Source organism: Centropristis striata, chromosome 4 (assembly GCF_030273125.1).
Source record: "Centropristis striata isolate RG_2023a ecotype Rhode Island chromosome 4, C.striata_1.0, whole genome shotgun sequence".
Taxonomy (NCBI): Eukaryota; Metazoa; Chordata; class Actinopteri; order Perciformes; family Serranidae; genus Centropristis; species Centropristis striata.
In genome coordinates, this window is record NC_081520.1 from 14,790,683 (window position 1) to 14,816,707 (window position 26,025).

Sequence of the window (26,025 nt, forward strand, 5' to 3'; positions counted from 1 at the left end):
TTCTGTTAACAAAAATGAGACCACTCATGAAAGCGCAGGGCTGTAGTAGGTGGTAAAAATGACACCCACTGTATTTTCACTGCATCACTGTGTGCAATATGGACACCAGCTGCTTCAGAAATATCACACAAAGTACATGTAGGTGGGAGGGGGGAGGAGGAGGGTAAAGCTATAGATCTGAATTTCAGACAGACAATCAAAGGAAGACCACAAAAAAGCCTACAATCAGATAGAGCCTCTTTTTGTTTATATAGTAGTGATGAAAATAGATTTGCAATTTAATTTCAGATCGTTGTTAAGGATTCTGGCTATTGTTGTAACAAAAGCTCATTATTAACACCTTTTTGATAAAAAAAGAAGTGTTGAAATGCTTCTTTGCAACATCCATTACATCCAGAGGCTTTTTAATGAGTTTGCTGTCAGACGATCAAAAACTGTACCACCAGGCAATTGCACATTTTGTCTTCAAGATAACTGACTTTAGCATCTGTGTTTGAATATATCCTCTTGCCCGTGCAACTGTCTATTAATTCTGACTTTTAGTGAACATGCTTATATCAATGTGTTGAATATTTACACGTTATGATAACAATCACAGGGCATGCAAATCTAAAAGTGACAGAATGACTTTGTGGGATGACTGATATGGTAATCAAAGGATGGCTTCAACATTAATTGCCACAATGAGATCAGCTTTGTGACTGGGTTTGCATCATGTAAAATAGTGTATGTCTTCAATTTGTGCATTAAGACTTCCGGGGCTCCATATTCATCTTAGATTGCTTATATTACATGGCTGATTGACCATGACAGATCCTCTAGCTTTTAGATTACTTTGCTATGAGATGAAACTGACATTTCGTCACGCTGTCCAATAAGCTTCCAAAGAGGTTTTCAGTCTTCTGATTGGACTTTGCATTACTGCTTCTGATAAATGAAAAGAAATGTCCTCAATCTCAAAGTCACCTCCGAGCTCTAATATGGTCACTTTTGTAGATTGCATGCAAGCCTGCGCTTTCAGATTGGCTGGCTTTATTTTTAGTGCTTGTTTTGAGGTAGTGAGTGGCTGTAAGGCACAAACTGGTTGCAGACTTGACTGAGTATCAAATTGTCATTTCGAAAGTGACAAGGTGCTGATTTGCCCGCCTGGCACTGAGCGATTGGACATCACTGTTGACAAATGGGCAGTGGAACAAAACTGGCAGGATGCTAGGGAAGACAAAATGCCTTCAGCCACAGGTTTTTTTTCCTATCTGTTATCACAGCTGGACAACAGCTAGTTAAAATTCCTGAATTTACTGATAGTATAATCGTTTGGCTGCCAACTGCTTCTGTGTCAAGCACACCTCTAGCAAATATTTATCCACTGTGCTATTATTGTATTTCAGTCTGTGGTCATTGTCTTGAAAATGTGGAATGTGTGTAGTCCAATTTTTTTATTGAAATTCTAAAGGATCCAAAGGTGGCGTTGCCTTACAAACCTGCAATTTATGTTATTGTCTATTTCTATCATTTTTGAGGGAATATAATAAGCCTTCATAAAACAACATGGCATCTTGGGGAAAGCAGAGCAGGCCTGAGTGGGTCAGCTGACGTCATTACGAGTTGTTGTAAAGGGATTAGAGAGGAAAGGATGCAATGCAGATAGCTGCAATTACTGCAGTATTTCTACAAAACAGAGGATCTCAATGCGTTCACAGCTCCTTTATGTAGGAATGGCCATATCGCTACATTCTTTTGTTTTTCATTTCAAATGAAGATTTAAAACCACCTTGGGTTGATTTGGAGAGTAAGGTAAAATTAAAAAATGTACCGTGTATCTGATCTTTTTTTGTTTTCTGCCCTTTTAAGTTAAGAAGTTCATATAGTGTTAGTACTGAATGCTATATTTCTAGCTATTTCAAGTATTAGAATTTTTTGAAAAATGAGTGTAAATAAAAACCAAGGCTGAATAGTGGTGGTAGCCTCCCAGACATGACTTTGGCAGACTGTGGTTTCTATCACATCATCCTGTTGAGAGCTAATGCATTATTCAATCCTTGCATTTCTTGAGAGTCAGAATAAGAGCAGAACACCCATTCACCAAAGGTCTGATCAGATCCCGGTGCCTACCCCAGATCTGCAAAACAAATTCTGCAGAAAGAACGTGACTAGGTATCTGTCCCAGGAAACCCTCACTGGATATATGTTTTGAAGACTCATCTTGCAGTGGTAATGCATTTCCCCTGTCTAACTGCCTGTCTCTGCTTTTCCAAGAAAGCAATCTAATGAAAACGGAAAGGAGAAAACACATGTTGAATTTCAGCTGCCTGTGAGTCCAAACCAATCCCAGCTATTGCTACTGATAAGACTGAACTTATAATTGAATTAAAAGGGAATCTGCAGTTCGAACATGTGTAAAATATAAACCACAGAACTGTGAGTATTTTCTGTTCATTCAGGTGGTTTAATACATTTTCAAATTATCACCTTATTAACCATGACAATTGTATTTCTTTTCTCTTTTGAAGAATTGCTATTTAATTGATTGTGCAAATGATTGACTTCTGTAATGATGACTGTGACTGCTGTTATGTTGATAATTTCCTAATGAGACAAATGATTATCATCAGTATCTATATATAAGTATTGACACTGGTATATGTTATTGGTAAAGGAAAATAAGAATGAAACACATACATAGGACAGGATCACAGGTTTTCATATTCTAATGAAATAAATATCAATCCCATTACTGGCTGTCACACTCATTGTTGTCTTGTCAACAGATAATAAGCAGCTGGACTTCCTGCTTTAAATCTGAGGATATGAGGTGCTCCTGACCCAAAGTGATATCACCTTAAACTTGTGAGCATGTGGTGGCAGAACAGCTCACACCTCCCATTAGGTGAGAGGTGAGGAACCAATTACCTGGAGATATGTGTCGGGGCCAAAAATATCATTGTCAGCTTGTCACAATGTGAGAAATGAGGCGGGAGAGAGAGAATAGTGACAAATCGCAAGGTAACATGACAGATTGTGTTATCTTTTAGTTTCTTCCTAGATCTGATGACAGAAGGTCCCATAAGCACAGTAGATGGGGTACCATAATGTAACATCACTTAAGAGTTTTATGAAAATCGATTGATCAATGCATGTTTGTTACCTACTGTTTTAGGAGTCATTTTACTGGAAAGTAAGCAACCATTAGATGAGATGCAGCTTCTTGCCCAAGAGAAACGCAGCAGGGTGGATGCTTGGCAACAAATTACACCAAGGTAATTCATTCTTTGTCAACAGTGATCAGTGTCAACATTATTATGTTTCCTCACAGCACATAATGGTAATTACAGTCATTCACATTTTATAGTTAAACCTGCATTAACTGTTTTTTTTCTGCTGCACTTGGCCAGCAGAAACATGTTGTGCAACTCTGATTCCAAGAAATTGTAAATAAACAATATGTGTTAATTTGCTAATCCTTTGGAACCTATTCAATTGAAATCCGTGCAAAAACAGTATATTTAACCCCTTAAAACCCACCTGCCCACCAGCAGGTAAGGTAAGGTAGGACCAAAAGTCTTTGTTTTTTCGAACAATGTAGTTTCGGTTGTGTTTTAGTCACATGCTAAACACGCACACTTGCAGAAACTAGATGATACCTTTCAAATTAAGCCTCATACATGCAGTTCTTCTGTTATATGGTTGCTTCCCAGCTATTTTTAATCAGGGTTGTAAACACAAGGCTCTCTGCAAATACAGAACATTGCTTTTTGTTTATTTAGACTACCAGAACCCTGTATTACGAAGCTGGATTTGATGGTTATCAAGGTTCAGCTCTAACCCTAGGTTTTTGGGTTCACAAACGCTAAATCACCATGGCAACTCATGCTGAAAAGCTAACCTAGTGGGGACCAGTTTATGTTCCAGATAAGAGGTCAGCATCTATAAAAGCACCGCCTACTAACCAATCAATTATCTTGGAAAATGGCCTCGCCCTTTTTACAAGATCCTGTGGAAAGTAAGATAACCCAAAGAATGTTTATTTGAGAAATACAGATTCTCAGCGGGGATAATAAGATATGTAAACGTACTGAGTCCTAACATTACATTAATGTCACCAAACGGAGCCGTGCAGTTACAGTAGAGTTATAACATAGCTGCATTTAAAGTAGAGTTATCACTGTAGCAGTCAGCTGATGTGTGAGGTTGTTGTTTCTCACTGACATTTACCCACACAAAATTACTCTCCTGTAAAAAAAAGGTAGCATGTATTAATACTTTACATTCTATTATTAATCAGTGTGTTTACATTAATACTTCACTATATTATTAATCAGTGTGTTTACATTAGTACTTCACTTTATTATTAATCAGTATGATGTTTAATTTCATATGATTTTGCTGTATAATTCCTTTAAAACATAACGTTATCACATTATGTTTTATCCTTTATAATGATTTGCTAATGTCCGTTTTAAACTGCTGGTATTGCAGCTAATAAAAACCTGATTGGAAATTGTATTTTGTTTGCCTGTTTGTCTAAGATAATAGGCCTAAGCAGAATTTATTTTTGAAGTGGGCAAAAACTAAATATATTTGGATGTATCCTTCATTAGGGAACAGTTTTAAGATAAATCCACTTTATGATTGTAATGTTTAAATGTGCTGCGTCAGCCTTCAGTGTAACTGTAAGTTTGCTTTGGTGTGCAGCTGTCAGGTTAAAAATCAACAGTAGTCATTGAGAATGCATGGAGTGGTTAAATAGATATATTAATTGAACATTTACAACAACCCCAGTCTGTGGACACTTTTAAAAAAGGGTTTAAAATTTTTTTGTTCAGGCAGGCGTTTTTAGGTTGTCCCTGGATGTTTTTATTATTGTCTCTGCACCTTAATCTCCTCCTTTAGCTGTTTTCTTTAATGTACTTTATTACCTGTGTCTTTTTATCTACTGCTGATTTTAACGTGTCTGATTTTTCTCTTAGTCTTTTGTTTATTTTGTTTCTGGCTTCTGTAGCACTTTGAGATTTCTTTATGAAAAGTGCTTTACAAATGAAATGTATTATTATTTTACATTTTTTATTATTATTAATTCATGAATTCACACTTGTTATTTTCTGCCAAAATTAATCATGTGCCTTATTAAGAGCAACTGTATTGCTTTTAGCTGTAATGATTATTGATATTCTTCATAGAAGTGGGTGGAAAACGATCTTTTTTCCAGTAGTTGAGTCAAATGACGCTCCCAGGGGCGTCCCCTTTATGTGAACATACATGAACATTTTCTTCAGAGCCTGAAGAAAAAAGCCTGGCTTAACTAAGACAGTTGATAACCACCTTCATGATACCACTTATCCGTGACTGCGGCTGTTAGGCTTAGTGAAGCAAGATAACGAGAAGATATCCTGGGTATGCTGAACTTTTCATTGTACAGGGCTCTGATGAATATAAGTCCAATATCAACTCTCCTATTGGCTCTTTTTTGTCTCCAGTTACTCCAAAGAGACATATCTGACTCCTTTGCTGCTGAACTATACTCTCCAGGTAGTCACTAATCTTGTCTATTTGCTGTTTTGTGCTGGGCAGTTAGCAAAAATTGAGTTTTAAGAGTTTTGTTAAATAAGTAAATAATAAATGGCAGGTGAAATCGAATACCAAGGGTTTCTCTCTACAGTAGTTTTGCCATTTTGAAATGATGTTCAGCTATCATGCAGGAAGGAAATCCATGGCAGAAGAGGCAGAGATACCAATTTCTCTGCTGACAGTAGCTTCAATAGACCATAATGCAATACAGACACAAGATATGATGCAGTTTGAGTAAAGGATATGACTTTTACTTTTTCTCCACTGGAAAAATTTGATCTCTTGCTCTCACTATCACTGTCGCTGTCGCTTTCACTATTGCTCTCCCCACCTACACATAACACCCACAGCTGAAAGCAACAAGTTCACAGGAGGTTGTCAATAGTCTGGAAAATGTACAAAATCACTAACTGGAGTAGATAAGGCAGGCAGGTAGAGGAAAAGTGGATATACCAAGAAAAAAGTAAATTACAACAGTTCATCACAAAATATCTCATGAATGCACTGAACATCACAGGTTGATGATATATAACGGTGGAAGCGTATTTGTTCATGGAATTATTTTTATACAGGGATAGCAAAGTAAAACAGGTCAGCATGACATGGTTGTCCATTTGATAAATCAGTTGCCATGGAGTCTATTAATTCAGTATCCTGCTGAGTCTGACTTACACCCAATGATTTATTTTGTTCTATTTTACAAAATGTACTTTATAAAATCTTAGAAAATATGATTATAGCTGCCAAGGCTATCAAAGCCAAAAAGAACCACCAGTGACAAGCTTGTGCTGTACAGGAAGTAAAAGCTATAAAGTCAAGAGTCTGAGTGGCCTTTGTGAATACTGAAAACGCTTGCTACTCCCTCAGGCCCTTTTTTTATTACCACCAGTGTATTTAAAATGTACCTTGCAGTAAGGGAAAGAATTGGCTTCACAGCTGCATAACAGTGTGTACAATCAGTGTAAGTAGTGATGATCTGCTCAGGTAACCATTTCATTTTCACAGGACATAAACTGATAGCAACAGCTGACAGTGACAGCAGGATTTATATCCTGACATTGATATGTACATCATTCTGTATCAGCTTCCCTTGAAATGGAACAGACGGATATGTGTCTGCAGCTGTGCAAATTCCACAAGAGGTGCACTTGTATTATTGAAGAGAGGATAGTACTCTCTTTCAAAGGCAGCATTTTATAGGCATCTTTATGACACTGGAGATGAAGCAGAAAGATACGGGTCCCATGGACAGATGAGACATTGAGATGTAGAAATGAAAATGCCGGGTCCATTTGTCTTGTCACTAATGGACAGGACAGCCAATCAGTCAGTAATGACCCACTCGCTTGTCTAAATAATAGTGTCATTATAATGATGAAACTAATGTAATGTCAGAAAGTATTTCGTCTCTTGTCTCGTATTGTTACTGTGTCTGTTAATGAGAATGGACTGTGCTTGAATCTTATCAGGTAAAATGTTGGGCATCTGCATCAAATAGAATAGAGAAATGGACTTTAAAAACGGGTGTTTTTTTAATGAATCGGTCTGCCTTGACATGTATGCAATAATATCAAGGTGTTTAATGCTCTCATTGAGATGCTACATGCAATTTAGCACAAATAAATAATTACTATATTCACCTGACATATCTATAAAACTACTGAAAACAATTAAAACAGAACTTAATTTAAAGGATCAGCTACCAACAGGTCAGATTTCAAAGAAAATTTGCTGTAACGTTTACCAGACCGGTTGTCTCGATATGTAGCGTTGGATGTTGCAGTGAGAGGATGGGCCTTTTGTGCTTTTTATTCTTTTGCTTTCTCTGCTTTTCCTCAACAGTACAAGACATCTAGATCATAGAGAAACTGTCTTTCTTTCAGTCTTGGTCAGTGTCCTGTCACAGTGCATTTTTTATTTTTACCAAACTGTGTGTTGTAGTCCTTTTGGCTCTGCTGACATGGTCTTTGTTCTGCAGACTGCTATATCAAAAAGAGCAGGGGGTAGAGTAATGCAGCTCCCTGAGAGGTGAGCCTTTTAACCTCAACACAATAAAGTGAGGCATCACAATTCAAAGGGCCACTCTACAGTCTGTACACAGTAATCTGTTTAGTCATGCGTCACTGTCACCCACATTCTTTGTGCCATCACATTTCTGTCTTGTCGTAAATACTTCAATCACAGCATGTCTCCCCTCGAGGAATAGCACTTTCTTGAACCAAAGCGGAGGCCAGGGCAGTTTCACATTCCAGCCAACAGCTCATCCATCAGATTGAGCAATAATGGCACCTTCTGTGTCCTAAGAACACTTTTTCATAAGACACAGAGGATTTGACATTGTGTGAAGAACAACAGTGTATCAAAGGTTCAGCACAACATTGCATGGTCCATATGTGTCTGGTAAATGTTTTCCAAATAATGTACAATTTGAAAATGGTAGTTTTTATGTGCAGCTACTGCTGACCATTGCCCTGGAAGCTGTTTGAAGCCCAGAGTTGTGGCTTACCGTCAGCGCCATCTTTTCCATTTGATGCCAGGAAATTCAAAATAAGGAGAGCAGAGTGTCCTTTCATGCTTGGACTGAAGCAAAGGCTAGCTTACTGAAAATACTGGGAAACAACCTCTCTGCTGTAACATCACAATCCGGATTGCATATAGGCTACTGTTAATAATTCAGTTACTGTGAACTGAAGTACTGTCAGTGAATATATACTTAAAGCTGAATTATGTAGCAATTTCAATTTAATAAAACAGTTTAGAAATCATGGATGGTAATGATGTTTCTACTGCTGTCTACTGGCCTTGCTAGATATGTACTTGTGTCCCAGCATTGGAGGTCTGGAGAGTCTCCTGACAATCAAGAATGAGCGAGAAAATGAAACGATGTACAACAATTCTACATGTACACACACGCACCCCTCAAGCACTGATTAGCCACGCCGGCTAGCTTTAAAACAGGCTGTTCATGTTCATACGTTTACATGTTCGTTATTGGTGAGACACCATATAGAAATGGTTGTTGACGAAGGAGGTGAGGGAGAGGAACCTCGGTCAGACATAATGGAGGGATCCAAAACAGATGCTGACCTGGCGATTCTGCTTATGAAATTTTATGTACCATTTCGTTTTCTGCTTATTTCATACAGTAGTGTGTGAAAAATGTCAATCCATTACCATCGTTGGTCACTGGCTGGCTATTGCGCTAGCACCAAAGCAAACCTGTGTGTTGTCTCTTACTAGTGCAGTGCCCGTAGGAAGTATGTATTCATACATTACATGCCACACTTCAACGTCTGCAACTCCATAAAACACTTACTTTTCATAAGGTACGCACACCATTCAGCACATACAGATTGAACATTGATGTTCGCTGGAAACTATTAGAATAATATTGGAAAATTGAACCTTGTAGTGCACTTTAAAACTCCGAAAGATAGGTAGGCTAAATAGACTTACAGATGAGATGAGTCAATGTGGAAATCCAGAGTGAATTGTGTTATTGACCAGGTGTAGGCCTATCACAAAATGGGGCGGAGCTCCCCTAAAAGGCGTCCGATCAGAAACAATGCAATGCCGCAACACGTCCAAAAAAATAAAGAAAAAATAAATCTTAGGTCAGTCTGACTAACGGTCAGCGAGATATGCCCTAGACACACATCCGCTTCTTTCTTGTATTGATAGATATGGGACAAATTCAGAATGGCATTTCACTTTGGGCCTGACGGTGCTACGTAGTAACCTATGCAAATAACTCAGACCATGGCTAGCGGTAGAAAGGGGGAGGGGTGTCCCGAGCAAGTTTTTTTTACGAACGTGTTCTGAAATATGCACCCCAAAGCTGTAGGGGGAGCTCCGGGACTCTGAACTACCAAGTGGGCCTTTAAAGTAAGTGGATTATGCCAACTGACTCTGGGTCAGCCAACAACCATAATTTGGGGACATTGTAGTAAGCAGTGTCATAATAGCATACAAGTTGAATGTAACTTAAAATAACTTGAACCTTTGAATCATCACTGCACTGTGGTTTAACTTTATTATAAACGGTTCTGCTTGACAGCATCAATGCATTATCATTCAGCTCTCGTGTCAGAGCAGTGCGCTACAGATGAATGGCTTTACATACTCCAAAAGGTCATCTCCTCTGAGAAAGGATAGGACAGCACAAGCCAAAACTGCACTTTCAAGAAAGGACAAATACAATTATTTGCATAGTCACACTTAACAAATATGGGAAGAAATCTTTGCTGACCCAATTTGTCATGCTGAGGAATGCAAATAGTATTAATCAAGTGAAGAGTAGTGTTATGGGTTTTTATTGTATCAGCACAATCAGCTGTCCTGGCCTCATTATTTAGAGTGCAAAACAAAGATGTTACCCCTTGTCACTGCTCAATTCAGTTAACAAAACTGAAAATGATGTCTTCAGAGAAGACGAGGAGTGACTAGATGGTGACATTGAAAATTAGAGTATGTCAGAAGAAGAACAGAAGTGTCTGTGTCTTTGTTTGTTTGTCACTTTGCTTCAGTGGACTAACCTTCAAACAATAAGAGAGTGGTAAATCTCAGATTGAACATGTGACTTTTTGCTGTAGCTCTGCCATTAGATCACAGCTTAATATATGTCTGGCCACACTCCGAAATGATTTCACCCACTGGGGTGGCTGCCTTGCGTTATGCAAAATAGTCAGACCAATCAGTGCACCACATGTATGATCATGCCTGCTGTTATCAAGGAAATAATTTCAGAGTGAATGGTGTGAAACAATTAACCTAGAGTCATATACACTTTATTTACTTGCTGTGTTTGTCAGACCACAGAGAAAAGCAACTGGAGCTTGAAACAAATTGCATTATAAGTTACATTCTTTCCCTAAATAATGATTCTTTCTGTCTTGATGCATTTGTCCCATTTTTTAGCCTGTTGTCCTTCACCATCATATCCCTTTAGTCTTTCATTTGGAAGAGTGGTCAGATTAAAGGCGAGGTCACCTACAGTAAGAGACAAATAGCAATTGAAAAAAAAAAAAAAGTCTTAACCTCGAATGACATTTTAATAAGATTTTGAGGTATAAAAGGTATTTTGTTTGTGGTGTGACTATACCTTTTGTAAAGTCTTCATGTTTTTAGTAGTACTGGTTTGAGGCCTCTCTTTTACTAACTGATGCATTTATGACTTTACCTCACACTCACTTAACCTCATATTTGTATAAAACACACTCCTAAGATGAAAATTTAAATATGTGACTTTTCCAATTTATCACAATAACATTTAGTGATCATTTCCATTACAAATCCACATATATACAAGGGTCTGTCCCTTGGCCAACAATCCATTTCCTCATCCACACTTGATAATCATGCATAGTCACAACTTCCCCTCCCCCATAGCAGTTAAATCACTTTTCATCCTCCTCTGGAATTAAGTGGTTCGAAGCTTTATTTGCATTAAATATTCTGGACCACTGCACCATAACCCCCATAACGCAGATCCTCATCTTTACATTCTTTTGATTTTTCCTGGGTAAACAAGAAAGTCTTTGACTTCCCTTGTGGCCTGTATTATGGGTTTAAAAAATGTCCATTAAAGTAAGTAATCAGTACTTTTAGTTTGAAAAATGACTTATTGTTTGCTTGTTTACATGCTTCAGGCAGCCTTTTCTACAAAGGGATAGACTTCTACATCTACAGAGACATTGGAAATAAAATGTACTGTGTAGAAGGGGGGAAGCTCTTGTATTTAATGCCCCCTCCCATTAAGTCTATTCCATCAGAGTATAGTGTTGATTTAATCTGGTGCGGTAGAAAAAACTAATCTCACCCATCATCATTTATTCCCTGTTGTCAACTGATTTATATAAATACATGTGTTTATCTTAATGGTAAGGACAATTCATAAATTGTTTAAATTCCCACACATCGGCACAAAATTATTAACTGGTTCAAGGATAGTATGAAAGTTTGAAAGGAAGAGAGCAGATGATCTTAGTTGTGTTTCTTTGGATAAAAGTTGATTAAAGAGGTTCCCCATGCTCTGTTAATATCCTCTTTGACTGATAGCTTGCACAGCAGACAGCAGCTTAGTAAGGCAAAGCCTCTTATTTTCTTGTGAATTGCTTGCTCTAGAATTGATAACCTGCATTAAAATTCATTAGACTGCTAACAACGTGAAAATTTGCATAAATTAGTTGTTTGCTTTTCATTTGTGTTTGACCAGCAGTGCCTGTTGGAATACAAAAGCAAAGCTGAAAACATTTGCATTGCATTTTAAGATGCTTTACACGTGCTATAGGTGAACTGCCCATAGGTATAAATACTGAAAAGCTGTAGGCCAAATTTTTGAGGTTTAGGGTAAGATAGTAGGTTAGTAGTATGTGTGTACATTTGTGTAATGGTGCATGTTTGGAGTGGTGGTAACAAGTCATTCTCAGTGTCTGAAGATGACAAACTAGTCTCCACAGTCTATCGCAATCTTTAACGGTTTTGTGTGTTTAATAACGAAACAGAGCGGGAGTTGCAGAGAAATCTTAATTCTAGTGAATCCAAGTTAAAGTAAAGCTCTGTCTCACCTGCATATATTTTGAGTGTAGCCGTTATGTGTGCACAACAGAAATTTAGGAGCTGATCAGAGTCCAAAGAAAACCAAATTATTGATGATGAGTTGTGCAACAGTTTGGAAAATAAATTGCAAAGTAATACGGCATTTTTTGCTTACTTTTTAAGTTTTTAAATCTGAAATTAACAGCTGAGCTCAAAATAACAAATTGATGGTACAAAACCCTGAATTGTATCAGGGGAGCCTGGCCCTTGACACAGCTGGTTAAAATTTCACACCAGTCTTTGACTCAGCCCTGCATCCTTGGATGTAAAACTCGATATGCATGAATTCAGCTGAAGAGGTTGCTGTGACCTTGTCTACCCTCAGATATGGTCCATCCTATTATACTGATGTTAATATTAATCTTGTGCTGATATCCACATTAGATAAGACATTAATCCTCTAACAACTATAACGCGCTGGTCCATATGTTCTATTTAACTGTCTGATTCAAACTTAAAAGCTATTTTAGCATGCACTCCCACATTTTACTACTAATTGTTCTAGTTAACTGTGCTTTTCTTTTGGGACAATGATTTAGCAGAAATTGTTTTTTTCTCCTTGGGCTGGCACTAATGTTGCTTACAAACCTCAACTTCAAATCCTACTATATTTTACTCTATCTACAAAACTGAAATGCAAAAGAGTTTGGCTACCTGTTCTGCTTATCACTGTAATATCCTGAGTGGTCAATCTGCCATTTTTTATTATCCCATGAAGGTCCTTTTGTTGTTATGAAGTTCATTTTCATTTTCATTAGGCATAAGTGAAACGAAAGGTGAAACAGTCAGCTCTGTAACACTTTTATCAAATTAATAAAAACAGAAATAATGCACGTTAAATAGAGGGATATACCAGTATGTACTTTATGTTCAATTTTGCTGACTACAGGCGCCAGTAATGATTCTTCCACTTCACAAAGTCCCCATTTGATAATGCATTTTTCATCATTACAGTGTAAAAAAAGAGTTCCTATGACAAATTCATTTAAACATATTCGGTGTAATTTATTCATATAAATGCCTTAACTAAAAATAAATCATATTCAGGCCACTTTCCTCTAAAATGCAGGCAATGGTACGGTCGGAAGCATCTGAAAGCAAGCTTTCCCCAGCAAGCCATTTGGGGGTGTAACAGTTAATAGGAGTGCACTGTCAATACACTACACTGATGTGTCAAACTGATCCATGAAAGGGCCATGTGGCTGCAGGTTTTTGTTCCAACAAAGCAAGAGAATACCTTGAGTTGAGTCTCGTGTGCTCCTGCTTGGTTTGAACGAAAACCTGCAGCCACACCTGTCCTTTCATGCATCACTTTGACAGCCCTGCACTACACCGTGTGTGAATAACGCACTTCTAATAAATGTGTCTCGTAGAGCTCAAGAGCTCACACTCAACACCGCACTTCCTCGGGTTGTCTGCAATTGACCCACCATGTAGGAAGTGGATTGGATTAACGGTTGTCAAGAAAATCAAAGGTCAGACATACAAACATGTATACATGCATACAAACAGACAGACAGACAGACAGAGACACCTTCAATTTTAGTTAGATGACAATGGACAAACAGGAACTGTGTGTGGAGAAAGAAGAGTGACATGCAATAATAGCCCCAGGCTTAATTCACATTTAAGACATGGCATGGCAGTTACATGACATGTGCTTGAGACAACCAGGCCCCCAGAATGTCCCTGTTTTTTTCCCCTTTTAGCAGCAAATTATATTATGTGACAGGACTTTGCTATATATTAGGGAGCAGTAAAATGATGTCCTTTACTTCACAACACTGACAGATTACTGACACGTCCTGCAGTCCAGTGGAGAGAGGCTAGTATAAAAATAGCTTGTGACATCTTCTGAAACATCAAGTTCTGTCGTGTTAAATCCCTTGTTCGCCCCCACATTTAATCATGTCTGTTACATATATTAATGAAACACCAGTCACTTTACAGTCATTTTTCCTAATTTTCATTTCAATTATATAAAATAACCTGCAGCATAAAGATAGCCTAATACAACACTGCTGTTATTATAGTGTCTCAGCTTGTTTACTTAATGTGCATCAAATGATTGACATGGTTTAATCCATGCATGCTTAACCGTCTCAAACACGCCCACTTCTGCTGGCAGGAGCTTCCAAGCAAAGCTCTCACACGAGAATTGAAAATGCACATGAAATAAAAATAGTTTTGGACATCATCATTTCTGTGAACAATGAGCGTGAACATCTTGTCTGCCTCTTTGCTTTTTGTTTATATATCAGTTCCCACGGAGATAGCTCTGTGAATATATTCAATTCAATTCAATTTACTTCTTATTAAGAAAGTCATATTCATTCTTAGCCCACAGTACATAAGGACCAAAAGTCAAGAGAGTGCTTTTCATTACTTTTGTTAATGGAACATCAGCACTAATTGAAACAAGTAGCACTACTGTTTACTTTGGGCGGGGCTGTTAATGTTATTTGAAGGGAGGAGAGTGAAGGACACACACAATCTTTGTGATTAGCTTTCATTATTCTAAAAGCTGAACTAGCAAGTATCCAAGCTTACGTAAGTGCTGTGTTGAACTACTCCCTCAAAGTCATCTCTTTAATGTTAGGCAAATGGCTCTTTCATTTTTGCATTCTCTTAAGTCTTCATGTTTGTTCGCATTTATCATTTAAATGCTACAGATTAGACTGATTACACTTTGTTTAATGACAGTAGAATATGAAAGTAAGGCTGGTTTTACTAGCTGCTCTTCTTTACATATTATAAAAACAATCAAGGCCAATGAGCCTTTTTTTCAATTTTTTTTGTAAATTTTTTTAGCTGATGTTTATATCTAATGTGACTTACAAGAAGTGCATTTAATCGTGTGGATTCAGCAACGAAAAAATGTTAAGAATGACTTCAATGATTTTTCATCAAATATACTCATTTACTTCTAGTATTACATTTAGAAACAGTAAGGCTATGTTTAGAGAGCGGCATCGCTAACTGTGCTCAGAGTGTCCGGTGCTTGTTGTAAACAAACAGAGATCTCTAAGTTGGTGTTGTTTGTTTGATGCTTGTTCTGTTTGTTGATATCTTTTTTAATAAGACATTTGCACCCATTGTTATTTAATCCTGGGGCTGTTTGTTGATGTATTTTTTTATTTCTATTTTCTTATATATAAAAGGTTTACTTGAAATAATAAGGAAAATAAAAACATGTAATGGAAAGTTATGTAGATGCTTGATTATTTTAGAGAGTAATGACAGGCTTTGCAAAAAAATAATAATTGAAAAGACAAAAAAACTGCAAGATGCAATAGAATAGCTGTTTAAAATCCTCCTCCTGTATTGATTGAGCATTTAAATGTGATGGCTGCATTTGGTGCTGAATTCTTATGCATTAGTGTTTCTTAAGCAAGTGTCAAGTAACCTAACCTAGAACATGTTTCACACACTGCACGTGACTTGGCTGAAACACGAATAAAATTTCAGTCGGAAGATTTTTTTTAACTTTAATCCATGTGGTCATTGTAACTACCTAGGCATCATTAGCTGTGTAGCTATGCTGGTGACCCAGCTTTCAAAGGCTAATGTATGACTAATAGAGGCCTCTCATTTTGCCCTCCAAACAATCAAGTCAAGTCAAGTCGCAGTGCAGAACTGATCAGACAAACTTGCGCTCGGTCCATGGACTTTTGTTCTTCTCCATGTTGTCTACCATAGTGCTCTGCCAGTAGCAGCAGGGAGTCTGTTGGTGCGGTGGTTGTCATTGTGTGTGTTGTGTTGCAAGTGATGCAAAAGATACTTTAAAATGTGTTTGGAGTGGCCAAAGCGTCTGGAATGAGACACGTCTTTAGAAATTCGATTGGAAACGCTTTCAAACTACCTCCAATTATGGTTTGGCCATGGAGTGTTATGTAATCAAGCTTTCTCAACTTTTTCATTGGCTACCGTTAGACACAGTATGCAATGTAAATTTATTGCAACAACATCTTGAGGTCGTTTGAGCAGCTGCTTATGTAAAGCGCAAAGGACCCAGCTGATGCAATGAGTATTTACTGAAGCACAGAACCACTAACCAAATTTCCTCTCTGCTGGAAATGCAATATGTAACAGTTGTCATTTCCAATTACTCAGACTGAGTAGGTGGCAGGTGATTGACCCTGTAAACATATTTTGTGCCTGAAGACGTGTGAAACCAGCCAAAAACAATGATAATGGACAGCCTGTAGTGGTCTGCCTCTGTCTCGGATGCCTCTGCTGCATTGGAATGATCTTTGCTTGCATGGCACATAGTTGTTACTCATTCCCAACTGATCCTGTCAGAATGGGAGATATTTTTCTTGGTTATACATATGTTTGATCGCCAGTCTTACAGTATGAAATGCAGGGAATCCCTTCTGAACCCAGAGTAATATGAGCAAAAAGATTAATAATATTTGTAAGTGTAAAAGGGTTTGTGAAAGCAGACCTTATTAGCATAAGGGAAGGATGAATCAGGGTACCAAAAACTGTTTATATCTTTGGCAATGATTAAAGGAGTGTGTCTGTTCTGGCAGTGAAGCATTAGGTTTTTTGTTGTTGCTTTTAGAAATTATAAAATGCTGTTTGTTTTCATACTGTTGTAGCCTACAGAGCACATTAATGCAGATCTAACCATTTAAAAAGGCCTGTTTAATGGTATTACATTAGATTCTAAAAAACAGGTCTGATACCATATCAAATAAAAGTGGCCTAATTGGATCATAGGATTTTTCAGTCAGGGAATCAAACCCTGCATATTCTAAAACAACCTTTATTCTCAAAGGAAAGACTAAAAACTCGAATTAATGGATTTAAATTACTTAAATAATCTGTTGTTGAATACGATATTTTTCATTACTGGAAGTTTCAGAAGTTTGGTTGTCTACATTTTTGAGCATGTGGAGAAAAATCTTCTCAATTCAGATTATAGAAAGGCCATTCATGTTTAGATTCTCTGATTATATTTAGAATATTGTTACATATATTCTAACTTTACAGCAGGCAAGGTTCAGTCAGGTTTTTCTCTTTCATTCCTCCTTTTGTATTGTTTGTCCAGGCATATACTGTTTGTAGGTAATTATATATGTACATGCAAGACAAAGCTGGGGGTGGTGTTGATCACGGTATAATCTTTTTCTATGGTATTCATGAGACATAAAGGTTTCAATGAAATGAAAAACAATATGCAACAGTAATCTCACCCATCATGATGTATGATGAATATATATATATATATATATGCAACTTTGGCTAATCTCAGATCTCTTGCATCAAATTTAGTGCAACAATTATTTTGTCCCTGTGTGCTAAGAACTGAGCCGTCCTTATAGATAATTTATCAATTCAAGTGCTTTGGCATCAGCTAAGAGTTGTGTCTGTGTGCACACAAGTAAACGAGTGCATTCTCAGATACTATTGGCTTTCACACTGTGAAGTTTCCTGATGGCTATCAGGAAACTTGGTGCTCTAATTGATTTGGATCAATTACAGCTGACTCCTGGTTGTCATCAAGAAGAAAAGATCAATATTCTAACTCAAGCCAAGAGAGGTCAAAAGCATTTTGCACGTAAACTGTGCTTTAGATGTGAAGTATAGTCATGCAGAATTTATATACTTGTCAAGTCAACAGTTAACAGGCTACAGCTTAAAAAATAATGTAGGGCAACTGGATGGATGAGACAAAAAAGCTTATTTTTTTCCCTTTCTTTTTTTTTTACACACCTCTGTGGTGTTAAAAATAGCTAATTAATTCCATTTTCTCTTATTAAGTCATTTACTTCAAGTTAAAAGAACCTAATGTTCATCAGGAGAAAAATGCAATGGCTGATATTTGTAACTTTGTTAGAAACACTCTTTAGAGTGACCATTTAAGAGTTACAAATCTCCCAACACTGCTTGAGCTCCAACAACATATTCACTAGAAAGCAGTAGTTGTTAAACCAGAACCTTGAAAGCTACGGCCTTAGGTTCAACATAACATCATCTAGCATCCATTATAGGCCATGCAGATGGATATCAGAACACAAAGCCAAGTGTGCTGACAATGCCCTTGAATGGAAGATGTTGTAATGGATCACTCTCTGTATAAACAGTCCTCTGTGCTCTGTAGATGAACATTAAAAGGACAAAACTGTGCCATTTAGAACTGTACCATGCTAGAGATGACTAACTGACAACACGTTACTGATTTTTACTGCTTGGATCATAGATGAGGCAGGGTCAAGTTGTTGGCATTTGATATTTTGCAGCATGATCACCATTTATGAACAGGAACAAAGCATCACATTAGTTCAACTCGTACACAGAAGTCATAACTACCCTGTCAATGGGTCATCAGTAGATCAAAACAAACACTGATCTCAGTTGATGGATTTAAGTAATTTAGTTTCTTTTCTGTAATTTTGTGTCTTTTGTTAGTCATTTTGTGTCTTTTTTTTTGGTCATTCTGACGGCCCGCAGATAATTTGAGTTTGAAACCCCTGATTTAAGCCGTTTTGTCGTCACATATTGAACTACCTCACACTGATGCTGCCTCTAACCTTGGATGCCTTTCGTAAAATTAAAAAGATAATTGAGATATAACATTGCTGTTACAGGAACACTCCATCACTTGAGAATGCTTTTAGCACGGCATAGTTTAGGATTAGAAGCATTAGGAGATGGTTAGCATAGCTTTGGCAGTAGTTCCTTTCTTTAAAACTATTTTATATATTAAACATATATGAAAACAGAAATCACGGTGTTGTGGGAGAAATATCTAAATAACTCACAAATTGGATCTCCTCTAACAGCTGAGAGCATGCCACAAGTCAAGTCCTCACTGTAAAGTTGCCAGCTTTTCACACATTTGTATCTTACCCGCAGTGAATGTATCGGTACCTAGCTTTATAGCCAACAAGATGCAGCATCAAGTGCAAGATGCAAGTAAGACAGATTTTTTTCCCCTTAGATGTACAGTAGGCTAAAATGTCTCGCATATTTCCAGACTTTCTATCAAGATATGCCAAACATGCCCTGAACTCTCTAAAATTATGTTAGATGTCAGACTCATTTCACACAGTTAATAATGTAATTATATTTCTGCTGTCAAGCTGGGCACATAGATCTGAAAGCAATAAACAATGGGAATGAATATTATAAGGAAAGATAACCAACAGTCTGCATGTGAGTGAAAATAATTAATGCAGTGTTTTCCCATTTGACTCTTTACCGTGTGGCACATGCAACAGATGGGCCAGAATACAAACAACAGGGGTACAAACAACAGGGGATTAATTAAGCCTAACCATGTATAATGTAATGTACACATAATAATATGAATTAAATATTTTCCTTATGACATCACTATACATATTAAACATTTATTGTTGTCTCCTGCAGCAAAAGCAGTGACATCAGAACCTTTACCAAAAGTCAGTGTGCATTAATAGAAGAGAAATGTGTTACGTGTAAATTACATTAGACATGGGTCTCAAACTCGCGGCCCGCAGGCCAATTACGGCCCTCGTGACGATATTTTGTGGCCCCCACCTTGATATGAAAATTTAATGTGAGTTTATTATGAATGGCACTTTGTTGTGTGTGGAAGGTCCCTTTACTTTTTTTTTTTTTATTTTTACTTTTTTGGTAATTTTTTGTCTTTTTTTGTAATTTTGTGTCTTTTTTATCAATTTTTTGGTAATTCTGTATCTTTTTTGGCCATTTTGTTTCTTTTTTTTAAAGTAATTTATTTATTTTTCTGTCATTTTGTGTCTTTTTGGGGTCATTTTGTGTCTTTTTTGTAATTTTGTTTCTTTTTTGGTAATTTTGTGTCTTTTTTGGCCATTTTGTTTCTTCTTTTTAAAGTAATTTAGGTTTTTTTTCTGTCATTTTGTGTCTTTTTTGGTCATTTTGTGTCTTTTTGGGGTCATTTTGTGTCTTTTTTGGTCATTTCGTATCTTTTTTTCTGTCATTTTGTGTCTTGTTTTGGTAATTTTGATACTTCCTCCAGCGGCCCGAGGTAATTTGAGTTTGAGACCCCTGCATTAGAATAAAGTAATTAATCTGTAACAACAACTTCCACTGCTTCATGATTTTCCATTGGAAATTACCATTGAAACGTGTGCTAAAAAGGTATTTAAAACTTCAACTTCCTGCCTTATTTGCTGCATCTATTGTTAATATATTTAGATACATCAGCATTTATATAGTATAGGTCCTTACCAATCTGTCACATCAGCATTTGTAGAATTTCCAGTTGACACTGATGTGATGATATATGGTCATGCTTACAATCAGTTGTGCGAGAACCAAAGTTATACTTAAATCATAACAAAACTACTATGTTATGTCATAGGCTGACTGTCTCAAAGTCACTGGGTGCTTTATTTAAAGTCAAGCAAAAAGCACCCCAACCAGAGAACATGCTCTCACTCACATGAACACCTACACAAAGATACACTCACTAATACTTACAAACTCCCACACAGCCACGCATGCAGTTTGAACACAGAATAACAGCTATAACAGGGCTTCTATTAGAAAACAGACGTACTGTGATGTACATACTACACTGGCCCTGTAATTATTATTTCAATCATCTATATAAATTCTACAAAGAAATACGAATTCAATGCTTTTACTTTAAAATAGCAATTTTTTCGATGTAGTGCATTACTTAGTGATTGTTTGTTATTATGTGTCCTCAGTTTTGTATGTAAATTGAATCATTCGTTCCAAGTAATATTCACTAAACCAGTTCATTGGCTTAATTGATATTTCCAAGTAAAATGTAATTGAGGGACATCAGTGAATCTGCAATTTACTTTTGTATTTTTTTTTTTTTATCTATTAAATAAATATTACGGTACTTAGAAATAGCCTGTCTAAAGATTACAAACACTTTATGTGTGGAAAAACTTGCCTAGCTTTTTTAAAGTAAATGTCACTCCAATTTTTTTCAGTGTATATGCAGCAAACAAGTGGTGAAGAAAATGCTGCAGTATGAAAGTTTGAAAGCCATTGTGCCTGAAGTAAGTCAGGCAGAGTTTAATACAGAATGTTACAGTCAATGACCTATGTACAAGGGAAATTAATTCAGGAGTAAAGAACACTAAACTTTGGTCAAGTTAACAGACATCAACAACCCTTTCTTAACTGTGGAATTCAGTCTTTGTGCTGAAAAATATTATTCTATTCAGAGTATTATTGGAATATAGTGTATGTTGTATTGACTTCCTGTTCAGCTAGATTCATGTGTCACTCAGTTCTGACCCTGTTTGCAGTGTGGTGCTTATAGTGGTCTGCAAGTAACACTTTTTAAGGATACAGCATTGTGACGAGCTAACATTTATAAGCAAGCAAGAGCCAATTAGGTAACAACTTGTGACAATGAGAGCAGAATTTGAAATGTGCTGGAGTCAACAGTTCTCATTACAAACTATGAAATCTGTCCACACCAGGGTCTGTGGCTTATCCTGAGTAACCAGGACAGTGTCTCTGAAAAAACATTTTGCTGTTGTGTTTTTCAAACATGGACTGGTTGACGCTCATTCTTTGTGCCTTTAGTCAGATGTGCAAATGTTTTAATTATACCTATATCAACAGAGTTTCACATATGTAGATTCTGTGTTGCTGTGTGATTTATTTAACTATATACTGTGATGGTGTAATTTTGCTACAGCAATTACACTATTCTATCACAACCATTTGCTGATTTATTATTTATTTATTATAATTTAGTATTCCACGCTTGGCATTCCTTGCATGGTGAGTGTATGGGGAAAGAAACAGAAGATGAAAAGAACTTTCATTAATTTCAACAATATTCTCTCAAATCAAATAAGACAATTTATGATCTTTGAATGATCTCATCTAGTGTTCCATTTTGCACTTCTCTTTGAAGACCATTTTTTCTTGAGGAAAAAAAATCATCACTCTCAGGATACAATAATACTCTGAAAATGGCTATTTGACATGAACATTTTCAGCTGTAGCTAACTTGTCTTGCACAAACATTTTTGATCAAATTGTCAAAGTTCCAATGCACTCCTATGGCACTTGCATGAACTCCAGTTGACATATTGATCATGGGGCTTGCAGTGTGAGTGCATGGTAATATTACATTGCAAGGGCAGTCTTATTTGTGTTGATTCAACTAAAAGTGCATGTTTTTTATCCTCCATAAATGAGAAATTCATGCGTGTCAAGTGAAGGACTATACAGGCAGATAGCCCCATTATTACAACACACCCAAATGTGGATTGCATGCTTCAACTTTAACACACATATTCAAAAATGCCCTTTAAAACAGGTACATACCCTGATCTGTTATGAGAATGAAAAGCTTTGCTGACATGCTGTTGACAAGCAACACTGATATTCTGAATGTCCATTTGGCACTCTACATTTGTGTTACCTTTAAAGTCATATAAATGGCCCAGTCATTTGAGAGAGTGAGTATTTCTCTCAGTATTTCCACCTACAAGGAGAAGGCAGCTGGAGGTTCAGTCCTTTCATGGTCTTCAGAGCTCTGGCCTCGACAGTGAGGTGATTTCCTTTCTCAGTGGCCAGATAATTGACATTAATGTGTTGTTGAGGCAACGGAAGCAAATACGAGTTTCAACACAAATTGACCTTTCCTGAAAGGTAGAAACTCAATTTAGACTTATCAGCACATTTTATTTACTCTGCTGTACCTAATTCCAAGCTTTGAATACACAGAAAAGACAGAAATTGTTATTCACCTGTAAGAATGTAATAACTTCATGATGATGAACATGATTTTGACAATTTGGGTGACTTTTGACAGAATCCCTGGGGGAAATTGCTTCTACTACAGTTGCTGCTGTATAAGACAAAGAAATAGAAATGAGTAAGTATGTAAATAAAGTAAAGATTTAAAAAAAAGCACGGAATGAAATAGAAATATAGAAATATATATATATATATATATATATATATGTGTGTGTGTGTGTGTGTATATATATGTGTGTATATATATGTATATATAACAACAGTGTAAGTGGCTGTACTACTACTACTACTACTACTACTACTACTACTACTACTACTACTACTACTACTACTACTACTACTAATAATAATAAAAAGGTCCCCATAAAGTTATACAGTCACTCCAGAGTGTTTCAAAGTGCCTCTGGAGATAACAATGGGCCAGTTTCACCCTCGCTCTGCAACACATAAAAGATTTGCTGATTGTGTAATTGGGCAACTGCCCCCAAGGGGTCAGAAAAGTTACAGTGAGTTAAAACAGGCTTCAGTAACCTAAAAGTCACCCATAGGACTTAAGCTGCTTTCACAGCGCCATGCAGCAATCAGTCCCACAGCTGCTTACCTGCAACAGCATTTTCCCAAAAATGAGTATTTTTAAAAGCGGTTCCTGCTAAGATTGGCACAGTGAAACATAGAAAAATATGTGCATATCACATGGGCGGCAACGGCTTCATATTCCTACCGCCATGATCAAAACCACTTCCCCTCTGCCACCTTCCCCACGTTGTAATGACAGGAGGTGGTGAGTCACCTCGTCGTGGTGTGAAAACCCATTTAGGCCCTCCTTAGGAAAAGGGTGTTGCCTTTGACAAAAAAATGTGTTTTAGTTGCAAGTGCCTGCACATAAATGCACACTGATTTATTATACACATACAATATAAATTGCTGCTCATGAAAGCACCGTCTTACTCTAATTAATGTATAGACATGACAGGCTTCCTGGCGACTAGAATGCAAATGGCAGAGTGCAGATGAGCAGATGACAACGTTGCAATTAGAAGGCGTTGAAACATTTCACTCGTTTCACAGCATCTCATGGTGCAAAGGACTTTCAAATAATGTTTAACAGTATAACAGAAAGTTTTTCAGCAGGAAGAACATGTCACAGCAATAAATAAATAACAGAAAAGACAAATTCCACTTTTTAAATGTTTTTTTTTAATTTTTTTTACAATGTTTAGTAAGTTAAAAGGGGCTTAATTTTAAAGTTAAATCAAATGAAGTTGCTGGTCAATTCTTCAGAACAGCAGGAATATTGAAACATAACTGGCTAAGGACACTTCTCATTCAAAGGGGATAAACAGCAGAATGGTTTCAGTGGGAGTATCAGTTAAAATGTTAATGAAGCGCTTAATAAAATTGTTTACTTGTTGTTGTTGTTTTTTTACTATATTTTAAGATGGTAAATTATTTATAATGCATTTGGATAAAAATGCATAAGATTTAAATATATCAATTCCAACTAAATCAATTAATAATAAAGTTTTTTAGTGTTAGCTGAAAGATGAATTGGGCCTCTTAGTGTTCACAGAGAGAGGGAAGATTGTAATGTGTGTTCAGTTGCTGTGAACTGCAGGTTACAATAGTGAGGGATTGGTGTTTATGATTTAGAATTTAACGTTTTTATTCAGGTTTTTTTCTGGTCTACTCAAATGTATAAACATTTGCATGATCTATCTTTTTAATTGTCTTGTCATATTCTCAACTGACATTTTGGCATTGCATCAATACAACAGAAAAACTTAACAGCAACATTTCATTCCAAACCACACTGTTGACAGCTTTTCTTGTTTCTTACACTGGTCACTTACTCTAATTTGTGGCATCGTCGTAGTCTAATTAATGGTGGATGAATAAAAGATTAAAATATTTATATCAATCAAATGTAATGCTTTTACGATTTTTTTTTTATATTTGCAAAATTTCTGAGGTCTTGTTGAATCTACTGTAATGAACAGGATGAACATTTGGTTTTGTAACATTGAAAGACAAAAAAGCCCAATTCTCAATCAAAAATCAAATCAATTAAAATCAAATCAAAATTACTAATTTAATACCTAATGTTAATTATACTGATTCTGAAATGTGGTATTTTGCTTGAAAATTTCAATAAATAAATTGTTCATTTGTTGCTTTTTGTAGAGAGCGTCTGTGTTTAGGGACCAGTCCAACTTATTATCCAGGTATATCCCTAGATACTTATAACTTGGCACCACCTCCATGTCCACCCCACAGGTATTCACTGGCTGAAGAGGGGCTTGAACCTGCTGAAATCTATGATCATTTCCTTAGTCTTTGAGGTGTTCAGTAGGAGATAGTTCTTGTGACTCCAGTCAATTCTGGATTGGCCCTAATCTTCTTTTATTTGGAAAACAGTCCATAGCTTTTCAAGGCTATAACCTAATACTGGCGTGAAATAGCAATTGAGAAAAGAGCACATTCCCTTGAGTGCATTTACAGCTACGTTTGGAATGCATTTATTTTCATTGTGCCTTGTTGTCAGCCAAGTTGCATACTCACCAAATGCACTGTATTGTTTCAGGTTGTTACTGAGATAACATGGCAATACTGACAGATTTTAAACGAAAGATCCATGTGGTTCATATGACTTTGATGCCATTTTGTAAGTATCCATACAGTATTGGAGTTGAGAAACACCAGGTCCTCTGAGGACAGTAAATCTGACTTTTTATTTGCAGCACATTTGGTCTCTTTGCCGTTTTATACCCTGCAGCTTTTATATAGCTGGCTTTAAACGACAAAAAATGCTGGACTACTTAAAATGAATCACCTTTAGCTTACTGGTAAATTGACTACTACCAACTGTAAGGCCAGGCACTTACTAGGAGATGGGGCCAACACTTGTCACAGATTAGTTTTCAGGATTGGCACATTGGCAGCATCGGCCGAGCCTTGCTGGCCCCAACTGTGGCTGCTGTCCCTAGCTCCTGACCTTGTTTAAGACATCCTGATTATTATCAGAAACATTTGGAATTTCTATTGACAGTTTTTGTTGGGCAAGTCAAGGTTAGGTAGTGCAGGCTGCCATCTGACAAAATGTGTGTCTAAACTAATCTACATCTATTGGTT

General features: G+C 36.8%; 1 long non-coding RNA gene across 1 annotated transcript; it reads left to right on the forward strand.

Moving 5' to 3' along the window:
• Positions 1-2,261: 2,261 nt before the first annotated feature.
• Positions 2,262-3,221, forward strand: LOC131970481 (uncharacterized). Its single transcript, XR_009394183.1, has 3 exons — positions 2,262-2,311; positions 2,769-2,894; positions 3,158-3,221. It is a non-coding gene; the product is annotated as an uncharacterized LOC131970481 (long non-coding RNA).
• Positions 3,222-26,025: the final 22,804 nt, after the last annotated feature.